This window comes from Passer domesticus, chromosome 10 (genome assembly GCF_036417665.1).
Source record: "Passer domesticus isolate bPasDom1 chromosome 10, bPasDom1.hap1, whole genome shotgun sequence".
Lineage (NCBI taxonomy): Eukaryota > Metazoa > Chordata > Aves > Passeriformes > Passeridae > Passer > Passer domesticus.
In genome coordinates, this window is record NC_087483.1 from 9,101,722 (window position 1) to 9,118,400 (window position 16,679).

Genomic DNA, 16,679 nt, shown 5'->3' on the forward strand with positions numbered 1-16,679 from the left:
ACTAATAATAAACCTTTTTACATCTCCTTTTAAAACGATGAATGTCAGAAAGAAAGGAAGTTTAATCATAGAAATGATAGGAAAACTTTGTTTTGACAGCTCTATATTGGGTTTGTGTTGTGTGCTTTTTTTTTTTTTGCTTTGCCTCCCAACTGGGATAAGCATGGATTTAATTTGTGGCATTTTATTTTGGTCATAGAAAACTGCAGATTGGTTTAGAACTGTGCTTCCTCAAGGACCATGGCAGAGCTAAGTGGTGGTCAGCCAGGAATTGCATGAAACACACTTATTTTAGAGCTAATTTGCAGAAAATTATAATGAATAAATGATCTGTAAAGTGAGCAGGCTTTTGGCGCTTTCTCTGGGCAGTCTAACACGATGCACATTTTCTGTGCTCTCTCTCTCCTCCACACAAGTGATGAAGGCTTCCTCTACAGGGCAGAATCATGTCCAAGATTTTGGGTGTTTTTATGAAAATTGTGGTTTAGCCCAATTTGCCTGGTGATTTGTGCTTCTGTAAAAACCTCAAGGGTTGTTTGCATATTGTTTGGCCTTCCTTGGAGCAGGTTTCAGCTTGGCTGCCAGTCTTTACTTTGGCTGTTGCATGAATGGGATTAAAAACAACTGATGTAAAACATATGAGGAAGCTCCTTTTGCCTGACAGAGCTGGCCACTGATCAGAACTTTAACATTTGAATAGAGAGCAAGATTATACTCTCCAAACAAAGCTGCAAAAACGCACTTGGCGTATTTAATCTAGAAGTTAGCTCAAGCAAGTTAGTTTTAAATACATCCATAATTTTTACTTTATTTCCTGGAAGGTGTACTGCGGAATGTCAGGTGGATCATATGATAACGCGTTCTGTTTGTGACAGAATATATAGAAAAATAACATTTAAAAGCTTTTGAAAATACTCCTTCTTAGTGCCTCTTTCATTGCAACACAGACCAGGAGATGCTTTAAAAAAAAAAAGAAATAGGATATGTCAGTTTTCTTTAAGTAGTTGATGCTCTTAATGCTTGTTAATATTGTCTAATTCAAAAGAAACTGATACTACCACTGTGTATTTTATTATGATATGATGTCACGTTATGATTTCGGAATGATTGCAGGATGTCACGTGTCATAACAATTTAAAATCATGTACAGTTCCTTGAGGAAAGGGAGAGAAATTTTAAGAGAAAAGTTAAAAGGCCTTTTTTTAGTGCATGCACATGCTTGTTTTTGTGTTGGCAGCAAAGTATTAGGGCTCTTGGTGTTTTGCCCAACAAACAAAAGACAGAAACTATACATGGCATTCTTGAATTTATTTCTTTGCTAAGGTCCAATGTTGTGTAGCTTCCTGTGGTGAATGTATCTAAAGTGGGAATCCACAAAATGAGAAGCAGAAAAGCAGAAGCATTGCAGGGAATATTGCAGCAGTGCCCAGGGTCTGTCTCCTGCTCATGCACTGCAGGAATTGTGCTGCAGCAGGTGGATTGTAGCTAAAGAGTGAAGCTTGTGAAGTCACCTGGCACTTTCAGTGCAGGTAACCTGGGAGGGTTTTTCATTTCACACTCAATTTGTGTGCAAGGCCTGTCAGGAGCTGCCTTCTGCTTCCACATGGTGGCCATGAGTTGATGGCCTTGCTCTCCATCTAGGCTGCACACAGGGGAAACAGACACAGTTTTTAATCTTGAGCTTTTGCCCCAGAACAAATTAAGGTGAAGAAAAGATCACTTACATTTTTAAGCAGTAGACAGTAAAATGCCACTGATTCCTCAGCTCAAACCTTTCTTAGCCTAACATGTCTTCTCCAGTGGCACCTGCACCCAGTGTCAGTTCAGAAGGCAGTGATTCAAATGGGACTCTATGGTAAAAGACAAGATACAAGGCTAGAAAGGGTAGGATTTTATTCCTGGCTGTTTAATAGAATTTTTTATTTATTTTTAATGAGGTTTAGACACATGAGTTGAACTCTTTTCAGCAAATGGACTTGCACCCTAAATGAAATAAAGCATTTGGAGGATCTAGTGAAAGGCACTACACACGTTCCAAATGTTACTGCTCAGCTGCTTCTAATTGAATTTCATAAGATCATGTATTCCAGACCTGTCACAGGTTTGCTTATTTACCTCAGCCTGAGGTGCAGGAGTCAGATTCCAATTTCCAGACCCAGCATTCACCTTGGTTTCCTGAGAGTGTGCAAATTGCTAAATGTAGCTGTATGTTACAGCTTTCTTGGCTTGCACCAACAGGGTGCTTGTGTGAGCTCCCTTTTAGGTAAACTTTTTAGATGGAGGTGGTTTATGTTAACCAGTTCTGCTGGGCACTCACAGGGGCTGTAGCAAGCACTTGCAGGGTTTTGTCAAATCAGAGCTGGCAGGTGGCAAGTGTTAGATGTGTCTCAATACATGTGGAATATGCATAAAAGTCAGGCTAAAATCTTTGTGTTGAATACTCCACATAGCTGGTTTTCTCAAGTTACATGGGCATACTTTTATTTCCATCTCAATCATTTAAAAAATGTCATTATCTCTCTATCCACACCACGAGGAGCATAACCTGGCAATGTCAAAAGTGTTTGAGCCAGTTAAAACAGTCACAAATGCCATGAGTAAGAATGATTAGGAACACAGATGTGTCTGTGGACTTGCATTATGTAGTTTAAATTTTTGGTTTTCCAGATGCAGTTGACACAAGACACCACATCATTTATGGCCTGTAGTTGGTTTATGAAGCCAAAACTTACCAGAAATGGATAGCAGAGACTTACAAGTAGTATTCTTTTTATAATTGATAACATGAGCTTTCACTGCCCTGAAGAGAGACAGCTAATGGTATTTTGAGCCCAGCAGCAATTGGAGATTGTTAAAAACAGCAGGTATTTTAACCTCAGCAGATCTGTAGCACATGACTTTTTCTAATGTTCCTAATAGTACAGGTTCAATAACAGAAAAAACAACTCTGTAGGTATTTTCTGTACAGTTTCTGAAACGCAATCCCTGGCTTATTGCCAAGTACTTCCTGTGATTCTTTAGGAAAAAAGAAAAAAAACCAAACAAACAAGTGAGAACCCAAAGGAAAGCCAGCCCTTCGTGTGGAACATCAGCAATCTCCAAAAGAGTCGCACTTTTTGCTAAGCCGTAAAATGAGTCAGGTAATTCTGCCTCAAGGGTGCCAATGTTCTTGGGTGCCATATGGAGCTGGATGGCTCTTCTCTTCTTTCTGATTAGCAGTCAGAGGAAAACTTCCTCTGAATGTTTACGTACCCAAAGCTTTTCCCATTCCAGCAAACAGATTTTCCTGGCCAGCTACAATCTTTTGAAAGTGTCTGGGCTTAAGCATGGTGATCTAATAGAAAGACTGGAACATAAGAGCCCAGGTAAATGTTATGTAATTGAATCTGTCTCTACATTCTGATGTCTGCCTGCAGAGTACATTCCTTTTTTCATCCATCACCTTGTTGATGCTCATTTACTTTGGCATTTGGAAAGACTTCTTCTCAGATAACATCACAATTAAAGAAAGAGTTCTGAAATTGAGCTAGCCTTAGTGGAAACTGGTAAAAGGCATGTAAAACCATTTCATTTATTAGGACAGCATGCCATTTACAAGGAAAACTATAGATGGCTTTCCAAAGCTGCCATGTCTCATTAGGTTCAGTGTGCTGCAGACAGCAGTCTCTTGGCTTGTATTGTCATAGAAGCTTGAGCTGAAATTACAGCCCATAATACTAGTCCCCACAGGGACTAATTTATGTGTCCTGCAGAAACAAGGTGTATTAATATTGCCCAAATGTGTCATTATTGGCCACTGGTGTGTGTAGGTGATGCTGGTGTGTGAGTGACACTTCTGTATCATAGTTGTTGGAATATCAACAAGGTTTCAGTGCCTAAATAGCTCAGACTTTTGTGAAAACCTCAGCCTGGGGTAAGAAAAAATGTGGTGTTCTCAAATGTTGCTCTGTTGTCTTGGTGCAGCCAGTTTATTTCAGTGTTCAGTTTTATTTCAAGCAGACTTCAGTAGGAAAACCATGACTGCAAGTGGTATTTTTTCATTGTTTGAACTCAGTATAAGTAGAATAACAACTGGTCACCACACAGATCCAGTGAAAGGCCTTCTTACAGCTGGAGAGAGATGTGTGATGGTTTCATCCATAGATCTTTACTCATTGCCCATGAAAAAATGAATAATTTAGAAAACATGTCTGCCAATTGCTGGTTTGTTTTAAAAACACACTAAATATTTAAATAGTAGACTCAGCACTGGTGATTGTCTTGCTTTGAGAAGGAGGTTGGAGTAGTGACCTTGAGAGGTCCTTCTGACATTTCTACTGTGTCTACTCACAGCTCTTCCCAGAGAACATGTGGGCTGGTGTAAGTTTCCCTTTTGTCTAACTTCTGTATTCCAAGCCCAAGTGATGTCCAGTAACAACCAAAGTAACATTCTGTACAGGGTTTTTCTAAGTGTTGGGTCTCTGATTGTGACTTGCAACAGGCATTACCCTCTATTTCTATTATAAAATATTATAAATACAGTCATTTGATATGAACTAAAGAAAGGTAAGAAAGTGGAGTTCCAGGCTGAGTAATTCTGACTGTTTAGTAAAGGGCAAGCAAATACTTCTGTCACGAGCACCATTAGAAATAAAAATTAGAAATTTCCAATTCATGGAAGTGGTGAGGCACATTATCAGAACTACAAAATAAAGTCTAAAAAGTGCTCCTGTACTTTCCTGCCTTATGCTGAATAATACTGCATACTGAACTGCTAGTATTGTTTTACCTTTGTGTGACGGCAGCCATGTGCAGAGCACAAATCTCAAAGAGAAAATTAGGAAAGGAGCAGTGTGAGGTGAGGAACTCTGAAAACATTTAAAGGGCTGAATATACAGAGTTTCAAAGGAAATGTGATTTGCTTGGTAGCAGTTTGAATTCCAAGGACCAGCTCATGACACCTCTACTCATTGTCTTGGTTTTGAAAGACAGGTGTCTGCTAAGGAAGGTAGGAGTCTCCCCTGAAATGGAAAATGTAGACCCCCTCCCTCCAAATTGCTATAAATTTGAAATTAAGGGGCACTCAGGCAAATTTAAAAAAATGGGAGCAGGAATAACAGTTCTTTTTCAGGGAAGAAAATAAAAAGATAAAATAAACAGTGCAGTAAACCAAAACAACACTGACAGAGTCAGAACACAACCTGACGCCTGTTGGTCTGGGTGTTGGTAGCAGTCCAATTGGAATTGTGGCTGCAGTCCTGGAGTTTCAGGTGGTTCTGTTGGAGCAGGGATCCTGTAGAAAGGTGTAGTCTTCCTCTGAAGATCCAGTGGAAGAGGCAGCTGTTCCTCTGGGAAATCCACTGGAGAAAGCCATGCTGGTATTCCAGAGTTCAAGATTATATCCAGGTAGGAATGCTTGTCTGCTCCCACTGGGTGGAGCATCTTACAATGGGATGCTGTGGTTTTATCAGTCACACAGTGACACTCAATAGCCTGTTATCAGCAGATGTCTCCCCAGAGGGAGGAGTGGGTGTGGAAGAGATAAGGCAAACTGCCCACTGAACAGAAGACAACTGCCATGCAGATGGCAAATAGAATACAATTTGCTTGGCAATCCAGGACACAAGTACATGTGCAGTGCATCCTAACCTGGCTGTTAGTGGTTTTGCCCCAGTGGCAAATAGGGGTGCAAATCCAGAATTCTTCAGCAATTTTCCATTGTTCAGCTTCTGCAGAAACAGTGCCAGCTCCCAAGCAAGATGCCCTCCAGTTTATTCTCCTGCCTTCTCCATTCACTGTCCAACCTCTCAAGCAGAGACAGAACACAGGGAAAGTAACCTCCGCAACCTGTATTTGTGGGGCTGTGGTTGCAAATCCCTCCTACTCTGTGTACAAAGGCAGGATGGCATTGAGAAGAGTAGACAGAGTCCTCAAGCCATGCAGAGTCAGTGAAGTACAGGTCATAAGCCATTCCAGATGTACTTGAACAGATAATGGCCATAAGCAGATTTTTCTGATAATAACTAGTGGGATCTATGAGATGGGAAAATGAGTCCATTGTAGTGGAGAATCAGTAAATTCCCTGCTGTCTCAATTGTCTTCTGCCCATACTTGATAAAATATACATGTGCACGTTTATTTCAGCTTTAGAAAGAAAAATGCACAATTCCATTTTTCCATGCATTTGTCTACCTTCTCCCAGGGTTATTTTAAGAGCACAAGCCACAAGTGCTTGGGGAGTCAGAGGAGCTTTTGTGAGCTCCCAGAGGTTCATGTGCTGCTGGCCAGCGACCCCAGCTGCAAGTTGGCACTTTGGGAGGAACTAAAGCAGTGGAATGTTTGGACACTGAGAGGAGTTTGAATTGTAGCCAAGATTAGGAGCCTTCTGGGGAGAACTGAGCAAAGAATTCAATGTATAACCTATTAGATTAATTAAGGGCTTTTTCCCCCAGCTTTGTGAATTAAAAAAAAATAAGCAAATTCTGTGCAGCTGTTGTGTTTTCATCACTGTGATGCTGCATCTCCAGGTGCAGAGAAAGCCTGGAGCTCCTCTTTGCTGCAGACAGCTCTCTTGGGCTTGGGGGTTTGGAATGAGTGTTCCTGGGGCTGTACTGTGGGAGGGGCTTGGCTGCTGGAAATTTTGCTGGAATATTCACCCTGTGCTGGGGAGTGCATAAATGTCAGTTGTTTTTTCACCCTATGGCACTGAAGGCTATTAGACTGCTAATATTTCAAAAGTGGTGCTTGATTTTGGTTTTCTTTGACTCTTTAGGCAGTGAGGGGTCTCTGTAAGGTAGCAAACCTTAAATCATCCTCTTCCATCTGCTTTTTCAGGCAGTGCAGTAATGGCTGCTGCAGACAGGTTCACAAAATAGCTATTTCCCATTAAATTTTATTCATCCCATCCTTGTAAACATATCTGAACAGAGGGAAGAATCTGTCCTGTCGTTTGCATTTATTTTGTGAGTTTTAATTTACTTTCTGCTGGCATTCAGGTCACCAAAACAGTGTTATGTTTCTTGTTCTATTTTTCATCATATAAAAATAAATGTCAGGATAATCATTTGAATAATCTTTCTCCTTTTTTTATCCTGAAAGGCTAGGTACTTTCCTTTCTCTAGTCTCCTGTGTGTCTTCTTTCTGTTTAATGTAACCTTTCATAGATTAAAAAGGCAATGATGTTAATAGAATTGCATAATTGTCAGGAGATAATGTTCTCACAGTGAAATATTGCTATTGAGGCTTAGCTAAGGCATTTAGAGCAAACAAGCATGCAGAAACAAAACAAAGATGTTTATTTTCAAAGTGACACATCTTTGCCATCACTGGTGTCTGAGTCCTCAGATTTCTCATTCAGCCTCTGTGGGAGTGGGACTCCAACATTCCCAGAGCAGCACCTCCTACTGGCAGGTCTACTTGGTCATGACCAGAGAGGAGCAGAAACTTCAGAATTCCAGCCCAGATTCAGCCTTCCCAGAGATCCAAGCATGTTTGGGAGCTTGGTTGTAGTGGCCACTTTGTGTTTTAATTCCATATCAGTTCAACCTGTGCCCATGCAATTTCACAGGGAGGGAAAAAAAGGGTAAGATCTGAGCAACTGGACTCACACCTCATCACTACAGAAAACCTCCTTCCTACAAAGTTAGATTTCAAAGGGGTTTGGGGCAGAGACCAGTCACTGCCAACCTAATTTCTGAAGGTTATGTGCAGAGTGTTAGTGGATGACAGAAGTCAATTGTACAGTATTTATGAAAATATGTTGCTAATAGATATTGGTAGCAACAGAGGAAAGATCAGTGTGGAACTGAGCAGAGGACTGATGGCATGGAGCAGTGTGCTCTGGAAGGAGAGGGAGCAGAAGAAGCTAAAGGCTATACATTTATGAAAAGCCAAGGCCCAGCATCTTCTTTTCAGCAATAAGAAAAGCCAAATATTGTCTCTGAAAAGGCTTTTGAAAACCCTCCTAGATTTCTCCTTTCTGGATCAAAGTATGCTGAGTATGTAGTTGAGAAGCCATTCGAGTTACTGCCACTATCTAAGCAACAATTTAATATATAAAAGTTTACATTTTATATAAAGATATCTTTAATATTGCAGAAATATTAATCTCAGCATCTGCAAAAGTGTGAGAAAAACTGCTTCAGTTTCCTGTTGGCAGTTTCATGAGTGAAACCATGAAATGAACCTTGAAGTGGTTAATGGGTATCTTTTATTGTACCTTCTGTGGTTGTGTTTGAGACACCGTGCCCAAATGGCATTAAGAAATTGGAGCTGGAAATCCATCTGAAATGCAAGTTTCCAGGTGGATATGTGTGTATAATAGAACAGATGATGCCAAGTGCAAGGGTTGTCCCTCCACCTTCTATTAGGGGGATTTTGAATTTCAGACAAAGCCAAACAATAATAATATAAGGTTGCATGAAGGTTAATGTTGTTTAGGCAGATGGTGAATTGCAGATTCAACCTGTTGTCACAATAATGAATGTGTTTGAAAAGATGTTCATGTGGCAAATGGGAGAAAAATGAAACAGAATATGCACATGCTTGCACACACAGACTTAGTATTGCTGCCTGCCACTCACACCCAAACCTGTACATATGTACTTCTTTAGAGATTCTGTATTGACCCTTTGCCACAAATCAATATGAAAAGTAGAACTACAGATTCAAAAGCATGCACTGTTAATACTGATGCCATAATTTTGCCTGACAGCAATGACAGAAGCATTTGATCTGAGTCAGGTGAAATTTTATATCCCTATTAAATGTAATTTCTCCCCCTTCTCCACCACGTCCATTTTTTACCCTTCTCTCTTTTCCCATTTTACAGCTTCATGGCAAAGTAGCCCACAAAAGAAGTGTTTTACAGGGGCCTGGAGTACTCAGCTAAATGTTTCTCCAGTGCTTTGAAACTCTGTGGTTCTTTCTCCTCAGGAGCCCTGTTACAATATGGAGTGGCTTTTTGATGAAGCTGTATCACCCCATTCAGTCAGGTATTTAGCTAAAATAGTACAGACCCAAATAGTATAGACCCAAAGCTTTATATTTTACTGTAAATCCCTTGGAAAATAGGTGAGCAAATCCCCTCTAGTTGCAAAAAAATCCATTGGAGTCAAAGCATCTGTGATGGGATTTGTTCAGGCTAAATAAAAATTATATGGGAGGTCAGCTGTAGCAGTAGTGATAAATCATTTTATGAGGGACACAGCTTTCAAAAAGGATTCCTGGCCAGCCATACTTGCTAAGTAGTCATCCAAATTATCTGAGCTTGTTGCCAACACCTGGTTCAGGACCCTTGTACACAAGATTAATATAAATGGGCAGGAAGGGGCACAGCCCACTGCTTCAGAATTGATTCTGTTCCTGGAATCCAAAGGGGATTTAGGATGCTTGCAGATTTTGCAGGCTGTATCAGTTACTCATGTCCATGTAATACTTCTGTTTTTCTGCAGCTTTTGCTCAGAATGAAAAACTTGGGGACATCATTACTGAAAGTTTAGGACTCATGTAAAAAATTGCCTTTGCATTTGTACAAACCAAACAATCCCTACTTGAAGAAAAATGCATTTGCTGTAGAAAGAGGCAAAGAAGAAATTCAGAGGAAGCCAAAACTCTTAATATAGCCTTTGCAAGGATTGCAACTTTATCAGGCTAGGTTATGTGTCTGCTGCAGAGGTAATTCTCCATTTGGACTTTTAACAGACTTTAATCTTTTTTTAGTATTTTTGCAATAATTTAGTGTGAAAATTAAAAATACTTTGCCCTTTCTCCAAAAGCCATTAGAAAAGCCTTGCTTTTTCCACCCTTCTTTCTGCCCGTGAGGAGTTGTCATTTTCCATCAATTCTATTTTCTCCAAACTGTGTATTCAGCTCTTTTTAAATATTCATTTTTCCATTATATTTTTAACCTCACTGTGATCATCTTTTGCCTAATTACTTACCTGATTGGTTTCAGCTATATCCTGAGGGGGAATGCCAGACTAAAACCAGCAGTGTCACTAGATAATGTCTGGAAATTGGGAAGCTAGACATAGTTAACAGGAACCCAGCAGGCTCCTTTGGAGAATGACAGTCACCAGAACCAGTGGAGGCTGGAAAATGGGGGCACTTGTTAAAATGTTAAAAATAATAAATATTATTATTTACAATATTTATTTCTACTTTATATATAGCATGATATATACTACATTATATATAGAACATTATTATAATTATTGCTTATTATTATTGTTGTTATTATTATTATTGGTTTTGTTATTATTATTCTAATCTCATATATCACTTTTTTATGGCATCAGCATTCTGTATGTAATCCTACTTGCAGAAAAAATTGCTCAGAATCTCAGAACACATGAATGTGTGCTGTGTTTGTGCCAAAAGGTGGTACTGACCAGGTGTTGTGCTGGCAGCTGCAAACTCTCGGTAGGAAACCTGTGCCTTTAGCACTGTGTAATCCAAAAAACACCTTTTAGATGAAAGTTTCTTGTCTTATCCCTTCCATTGTGGCAGAAAAAATAGGCTGGAATAAATAGAAATAGCAATAGTTATGTTTAAACTCTCGACTGTCTACTCTCCAGCTGCAAATATTTACTTCCAGTACAATACAAATGTTCAGTGAATTGGAGAATCAAAGGTGTGTTAGCTGTGTAGACACAACTGCTTAATTTCAGAGAGCAGAGTAAACAACCTGGAATGAAATTTTGGGGAAGGAAGAAAGTATTTGAATTGATCAGCCTCATTAGCAGACTGCTGCAATCACCTTTTTTCCTCGGAAATCTTTGCTGTGTAATTAATCACACCTTGTGAGAGGGGATTGCTGATATTTATACAGGTACAGCTGTGACAAGCAAGATAGGGTTTGGCTCTCATGCATTTCCAGTGGAAGATATCTTGGAGGCAGGGACAGAAAGAATGGCAGAGGTGTTTGCAGCATTCTTGAGGACTCCTGGCATTGCTCTCTGGCAGTGTGTACTCTTTGCTCCCCAGCAGTGTGGAATTCTCTGAAAAAACTTTTAGTTTCTGTCTGTTGGAAAACTGCAGATCACAGCCACTGAGATCAGTTTCAGATCCATGTTTTCAGGCACAGCATCAATTAACAGGGACTGATTTTTAGGATGATGGATAAAGAATGAGTATGATACAAAGGCCACCCAGTGAAGGATGACACCAGCCTGGCCCAGTGCTGGAAAAACAACCCTTGTCTGGTTTAGCTTGGCCTGGGGGTGTTGGTCTTTCTCCCAGTGACACAGCTGCACACCTCTGCAGGAATGCTGCTCTTCAGGGCTCACACCTGGAGCTGCAGTCCTGCATGGACTCTCTGGCCCTTCATGGGGTCTGTAGTGCTGCCTCTCACCAAATCAGTGGATGTGTGATGGATCCAGAAGTTCCTGTCAAAGCTTGTTCTTTGTGCAAGCTTTTACAGGAAGTTTGAGTTTACATGAGTTTATGAGATTTTACTTGCCTTGTACTTGGCTTCCAAATACTCTTTATTGCAGGGATGCCCAGTGCAGATGTGGCTTCCCCACTAATAGAGATTTTGGGAGGGGCTGCATTCAATTCTAAATGCAGCTTTGTCTCAGCTCAGCCAGCACAGCTTTGTTTGGGTTGGTGTGTGACAAAAGGAAGAACAAAAGCCTCGTGTTGTAACTCATTTTATTCCCCACCAAAACAAAGAGGAGAGAGAGAGAGAACAGGGCTGTTATGGAGATTATCATCATTCTTTTGAGACACAGTGGTATTTTCCCAAGGAGGCAATGACATTTCTTAATTACTCTCTTCATGGGTAGCCATGTGTAGAGATTACTGGGGGCTCAGCAGGGCATTGTTGAGCGGCGCCTCGGAGGAGGATATTGCTGACAGTACAGCCCTGCACCATGCACTGCTCTTCTCCTTCCCTCACTCTTCATTACACCAGCTAATTACTGCAGCTCCTGCTGCCTGAGCAGCAGGGCTTAGCCCCTCTCCCCCAGCAGCCCTTGGCTGCCAGGGTAATTTGCAGGAACAGGGTTGCTCCAGAGCTGCTGTCATCCTCCTGTCAAGCTTGGCTGCCAGACCAACAGCCTTGGAGTGGGAGGCAAGCTGTGCTCTGAGCTGGGAAAGGACACGAGCATCACATAATGCTGGGGACTCCTTAGAGCTGCCATGTCCCTAAGGGACATCTTCAAAGAATTTGCCTTAAAATGCACATAACATGTTTGGGTTAATTTCTGCTCTCAGATGTTGTTCTCCATGTCCGGAGTAGAACAAGAACAGGCAACTTTTTTCAACTTACTACCTCAGCTTCATATCCAAGGAGAGAAGTTTGAACATGCTTGTGGGAAATGGAAAGATAGAAACTTCTATAGATGCAGGAGGGTTTGATCTGCAGCCTTGGAAGGAGCCTGGCTTGATGTAAAAATAAAGTACACAGACATTAAGTAGAAAAATAATAAACTTATGTTTCTATAGTTGTAAGTAAGAATATACCTTAAGTAAGAAACTGTATTGATAAGATAGTGGAGGGTTTATAATGTAGGGGTGTGGTTGTAAAGAGCAGCCAGTGCAAGTGTTGCAGATATTTTTTTATTCAATTATGTGTATATTTATGTCTAAAACATTGAAGTGCATAGTTATGTTTTCACATTATACAACATATAATGATATATTATCTAATCAGCAAGAAATTCATCTTTGTACGTTTGAAAAACATCACTTCTCTCCCTCCCTCCCTGTCTCACAGATACATATTTCTCTGGCTGTGTGTGGTTAGAGAGCATGAAAATAAATCCTACTCCTCTCTAGCAGTGAATTCACATTTTGATTCCACTGACAGCACACTGTGATGCTATCGTGTGATATTAAACTTCCAGTTGATAAGAAGGCTGAACACTAGTATCAGCTCTGTGTGAAATATGGTTGATTCTGGGTATACAGCAGAAAAACTGAAAATAGACTTGCTTTGAGCCACAGCCTTTAACAGCTTGGTAGTTGCAGACACAAAACCAAAGTCTTAAGAACTTGGCAGCTGTGAAATTCACCATCACAATCCATTAGACATTATATTAATAGAAAAAACAATTTTGAATATATGTAAAAAAAGGCAAGTCAGTCTTCTTGGTTTAAATAAACTAAAGTTGGGGTGGTTTTGTAACAGATTTGTAAACAAAATATCCATAGTTTATAAGTACTCAAACATTTACATGACTGGGTGTAATTATATATATATATACTAAACATAAAGGTTTATTGAATGTATTCCCTGCTTGAACCATGTTTAAGTAGCCTGTGATCTTTGCTGAAGGTAATCTTGTCAATCTGGGGTGCAAAATTTGTTTTACAATTAAGTGATCAGTCTCTGTCCTGCCATTCTTGAAGATGGGAATTGTCACATTCATGTTTTTGAAAAATCCCTTTGCTCAGGATTTTTCTCCTGGGAAGCTGAGAAGCCACAGAGAAAAACAAAAATAATAATTATTGCATTTGCTTCTCCTGTGTTTTGCTTCTTTGGAATGTGTTTGGAGATTGTTTATCCACAGGTGATTGTTTCATTGGATTCTGGTGTGAATTGTTTTGTCTCATTGGCCAATCAGTGCCAAGCTGTGTTGGGACTCTGTAGAGTCACGAGTTTCATTATTACCTTTTTAACCTTCTGTAAGTATCCTTTCTGTATTCTTTAGTATAGTTTCGTATTCTTTAATATAATATAATATCATAAAATAATAAATTAGCCTTCTGAGAACATGGAGTCAGATTCATCCTTCCTTCCTTCATCAGGACACCCCACAAACACAATAGGGAATGGTGTCCCAGCTGTCCCCTTTGGAGTCCAGGACGTGTCCCCCTTTCCTCTTGTACTGAGCTGTTGCATTCACAGGCCTGTCAGATCCATTAAACACAGGCAGATGACATTTGGTATATTCAGTGAATCCTGGGTACAGTTTTGCAGGCCTGCCAGGCTTCTTGTTAGTGGCCTAGAGGCTGTGACTCTAAATGAAGATTTTCCTGATTTTTGGCTGCTCTAGGAGACAGCCTTCTCCCAGTACCTGCACCCTGTGTATTTACTGTTCACATTTATTAATGAATGATGTGAATGTTAAGGCATCTCTGTTAAAGCTCTGTTCTGGAAGGGATGGCATATCTAACAGAAGAAAGAGCTGGCAATAAGTCATTACTGGGCCTGGAAGCTGTGCTGTTAGAGTTAACTGCCCTTACACTTGCCTGAGGCTCTAATCAGCAGACTTGGTGGTAATGAGTGATTTCATGGGGCCTATTGCTTAATTCCAAAACATGGAGCTATTTAAACAGCTCTGCAGTTCATTACAAAGTCAAATGTGTTTTGCCATTTAAATGGACAGAGGTGACTGTGAAATATAAGTGTTTCTATTTATTTCAACTAAATATGCTGTATGTAGCAAGATGAAGGAACACTGAATAATTGAAGCTCGGGATTCATCTTGGTCAGTGTTTATTTGGTGCCTGGGCTTTTTTTAGCTCACAATTTTCTTCTATTTGGTTTGGTTTTTTAATCTGATGCCGTGAGGAGAGCAGTAGTCAGGCAAGAAGAGTATAATGTAAAAATTTGGAGCAGTACCTCTGTTTGAAGAGGAGTTTGAATAGTAAAGTGTTACAGGAACTAAAAAATAAAGAGACAAATAAGTTTACAGTTTAATTCATAATTGAAATCCCCTGAAAATCGTATATAAGCCTGCTATTAAACACTGTTGAGTTGGTGAACATGCTGTGAAAGCATACTAAAAAGTTACTAAAAAGTGAGACAAAGAGTTACTAATGTTACTAGCAGGAAACTACGGTGTAAATCAAAACCAAGGATCACATTATTTGTTTTTTACTTGCTGTAGTGGCCTTTTTGCAGAATGAGCAGTCAGTCTCAGCGGGGTTTTCCATAAAGCTGCTCTTTTTATCTTTTCTTTTCAAAAGTGCAGGAATGAAGCCCTAGGACTGCTTGGATGTTTGTGTGTGTGCCAGAGCATGGGCCAGTGGAGCCTGGAGAGCTGCACCAAGGTGTTCAAAGCTCCAAAGATTCCAGGAGGTGTCAGGAAAGGGAACTCAAGCTGGGGCCTGGAGCTCTCTTACTCCTGTTTAGTCAACAGAGATGATAATTCCAGAGGGGCAGGAAGAGAACAGAGCAGAGCTCTGAGCAATGCCTGTCCCTTCTGTCTTTGGGGAGAGCAAAGAGACAGAAATCACTGTAAGATATTGCCAGTGAGTGACCTGCTGAGTCAAGAGAAAGCAGAGAACCAGGTGGTGCTGAGGAATCAGCCACGATCTCCCCAGGCTGGGAATGGCACTCAGAATGACCCAAACACTCCTGTGTGGAAGAGATGATCTGGTTTCATGCTATAAATGTGAGGACAAGCATTTTACAGCTTGTGTGATCTGTCTGGGGCATGCTGGGTGGGTGTCAGAGACCTTTTGACCATGGGAGATGCTGACAGCATGAAAGTGGTGTTTTTGTCAAAACATCATCATCACATCACAGCCTTTCCCATGCAGAGAACATCTGTCCTGTAGGAGTGGCCTCTTGAACCAAGTTCTGGTGGCCAAACTGGTTCTGGACAGGGAAAGTTAAATTGGCATGCACACTGGTGTTTAAAAAGGGTAATCTTTCTCTCATCTTTCCAGTGCAGTTTTTTGTTTGCATTTTGATTGCTTAGTTTTGCTGTAGTTCATGAGTTGATTAATTATACCCAGGGAAAGGAAAAAACACTACGGTAGAACAGGGCAGAAAGAGAGGCCATGGCACATTAGTAAAAATGAGCAGAGCCAGAATGGACATGAGAATGGGAACTGAGTGGTTTCTTTTCATGGTGTGCACTAAAAAGCAGGTACTAGGTCACCTAACTTAAGTCTTTCAGGCTGAGCACAGTGTGAAAACTCCTGTTCCCTCCCCTATTTCAAGTAATTTTGCAATGCTGCTAATGGAAGTAAAAGGATCTCACTCAGTACTTTAAAAAGTGGAGCTCTGCATTCTTTCCTTTTCTCAAGCATTTTCTAGCCTAGACTCTTGATGACTCTTCATCCTACTGCCTGCCAAGAGTTTGGACAGAGGAACTTCCTGAGAAGGTGCCTGGGGTGAGGAGGTGCCAGGGCTTTGGAGCCCATGTCAGCAGGGCCAGTGTGAGTGTCCTGCAGCACAGCCCCGGGGCTTTGACGGAGAAGCAGACACCTGGCCATAATCTTCCTTTCTGTTCTAGTACACTGTCTTTCCCCAGATTACAGCAGTAAATACCCATTAGTTTTGTCAGAATTATTATAATCCTCATGCAGATCCTACTTACCAACGTGAGGCTTTGTTTTTCTGCTGGTATTTCTCTTTTTTTTTAAATTGTTGCACAGGAACTGATTTTAATTGAGGCACACTGGACACAAAAGAATGCCAGTGAGGTACTTTCCTTTAAAAATCTGCATGCCAGCAGCATCTCCACTCGATGCTGACTGGCACTACTGCCTTTCCTAAGGATTTAATGTGCCTTCAAGTGGTGTTTTTGTATCATTACTTTGAAATGCCATGGGAGAGATCACATGTCAGAACAGATAAAACCCCAAATCACATCTGTGAATATTATGCACAGAATAAACTGTGTGTTCCTTCTCTCTCTCTCATGTCAGTGCTCTCCAGGTCTGTGCAGATGTGTGTGTTTTAATGTACAGCTCAGTGTCTATTATGTGGAGGTGGTACAACCGTCCTGCAAAACAATCTC

The 16,679-nt window shown here is 40.6% G+C and overlaps 1 protein-coding gene and 1 long non-coding RNA gene across 6 annotated transcripts in view; one reads left to right on the forward strand and one right to left on the reverse strand.

Moving 5' to 3' along the window:
- ERBB4 (erb-b2 receptor tyrosine kinase 4) overlaps window positions 1-16,679 on the forward strand; it is a 578,878-nt gene that overhangs the window by 495,946 nt on the left and 66,253 nt on the right. The window lies entirely within an intron of this gene.
- On the reverse strand, window positions 1,349-3,356 carry LOC135309114 (uncharacterized). Its single transcript, XR_010369440.1, has 3 exons — window positions 3,253-3,356; window positions 1,725-1,850; window positions 1,349-1,642 (listed from the first exon to the last, which is right to left on the reverse strand). It is a non-coding gene; the product is annotated as an uncharacterized LOC135309114 (long non-coding RNA).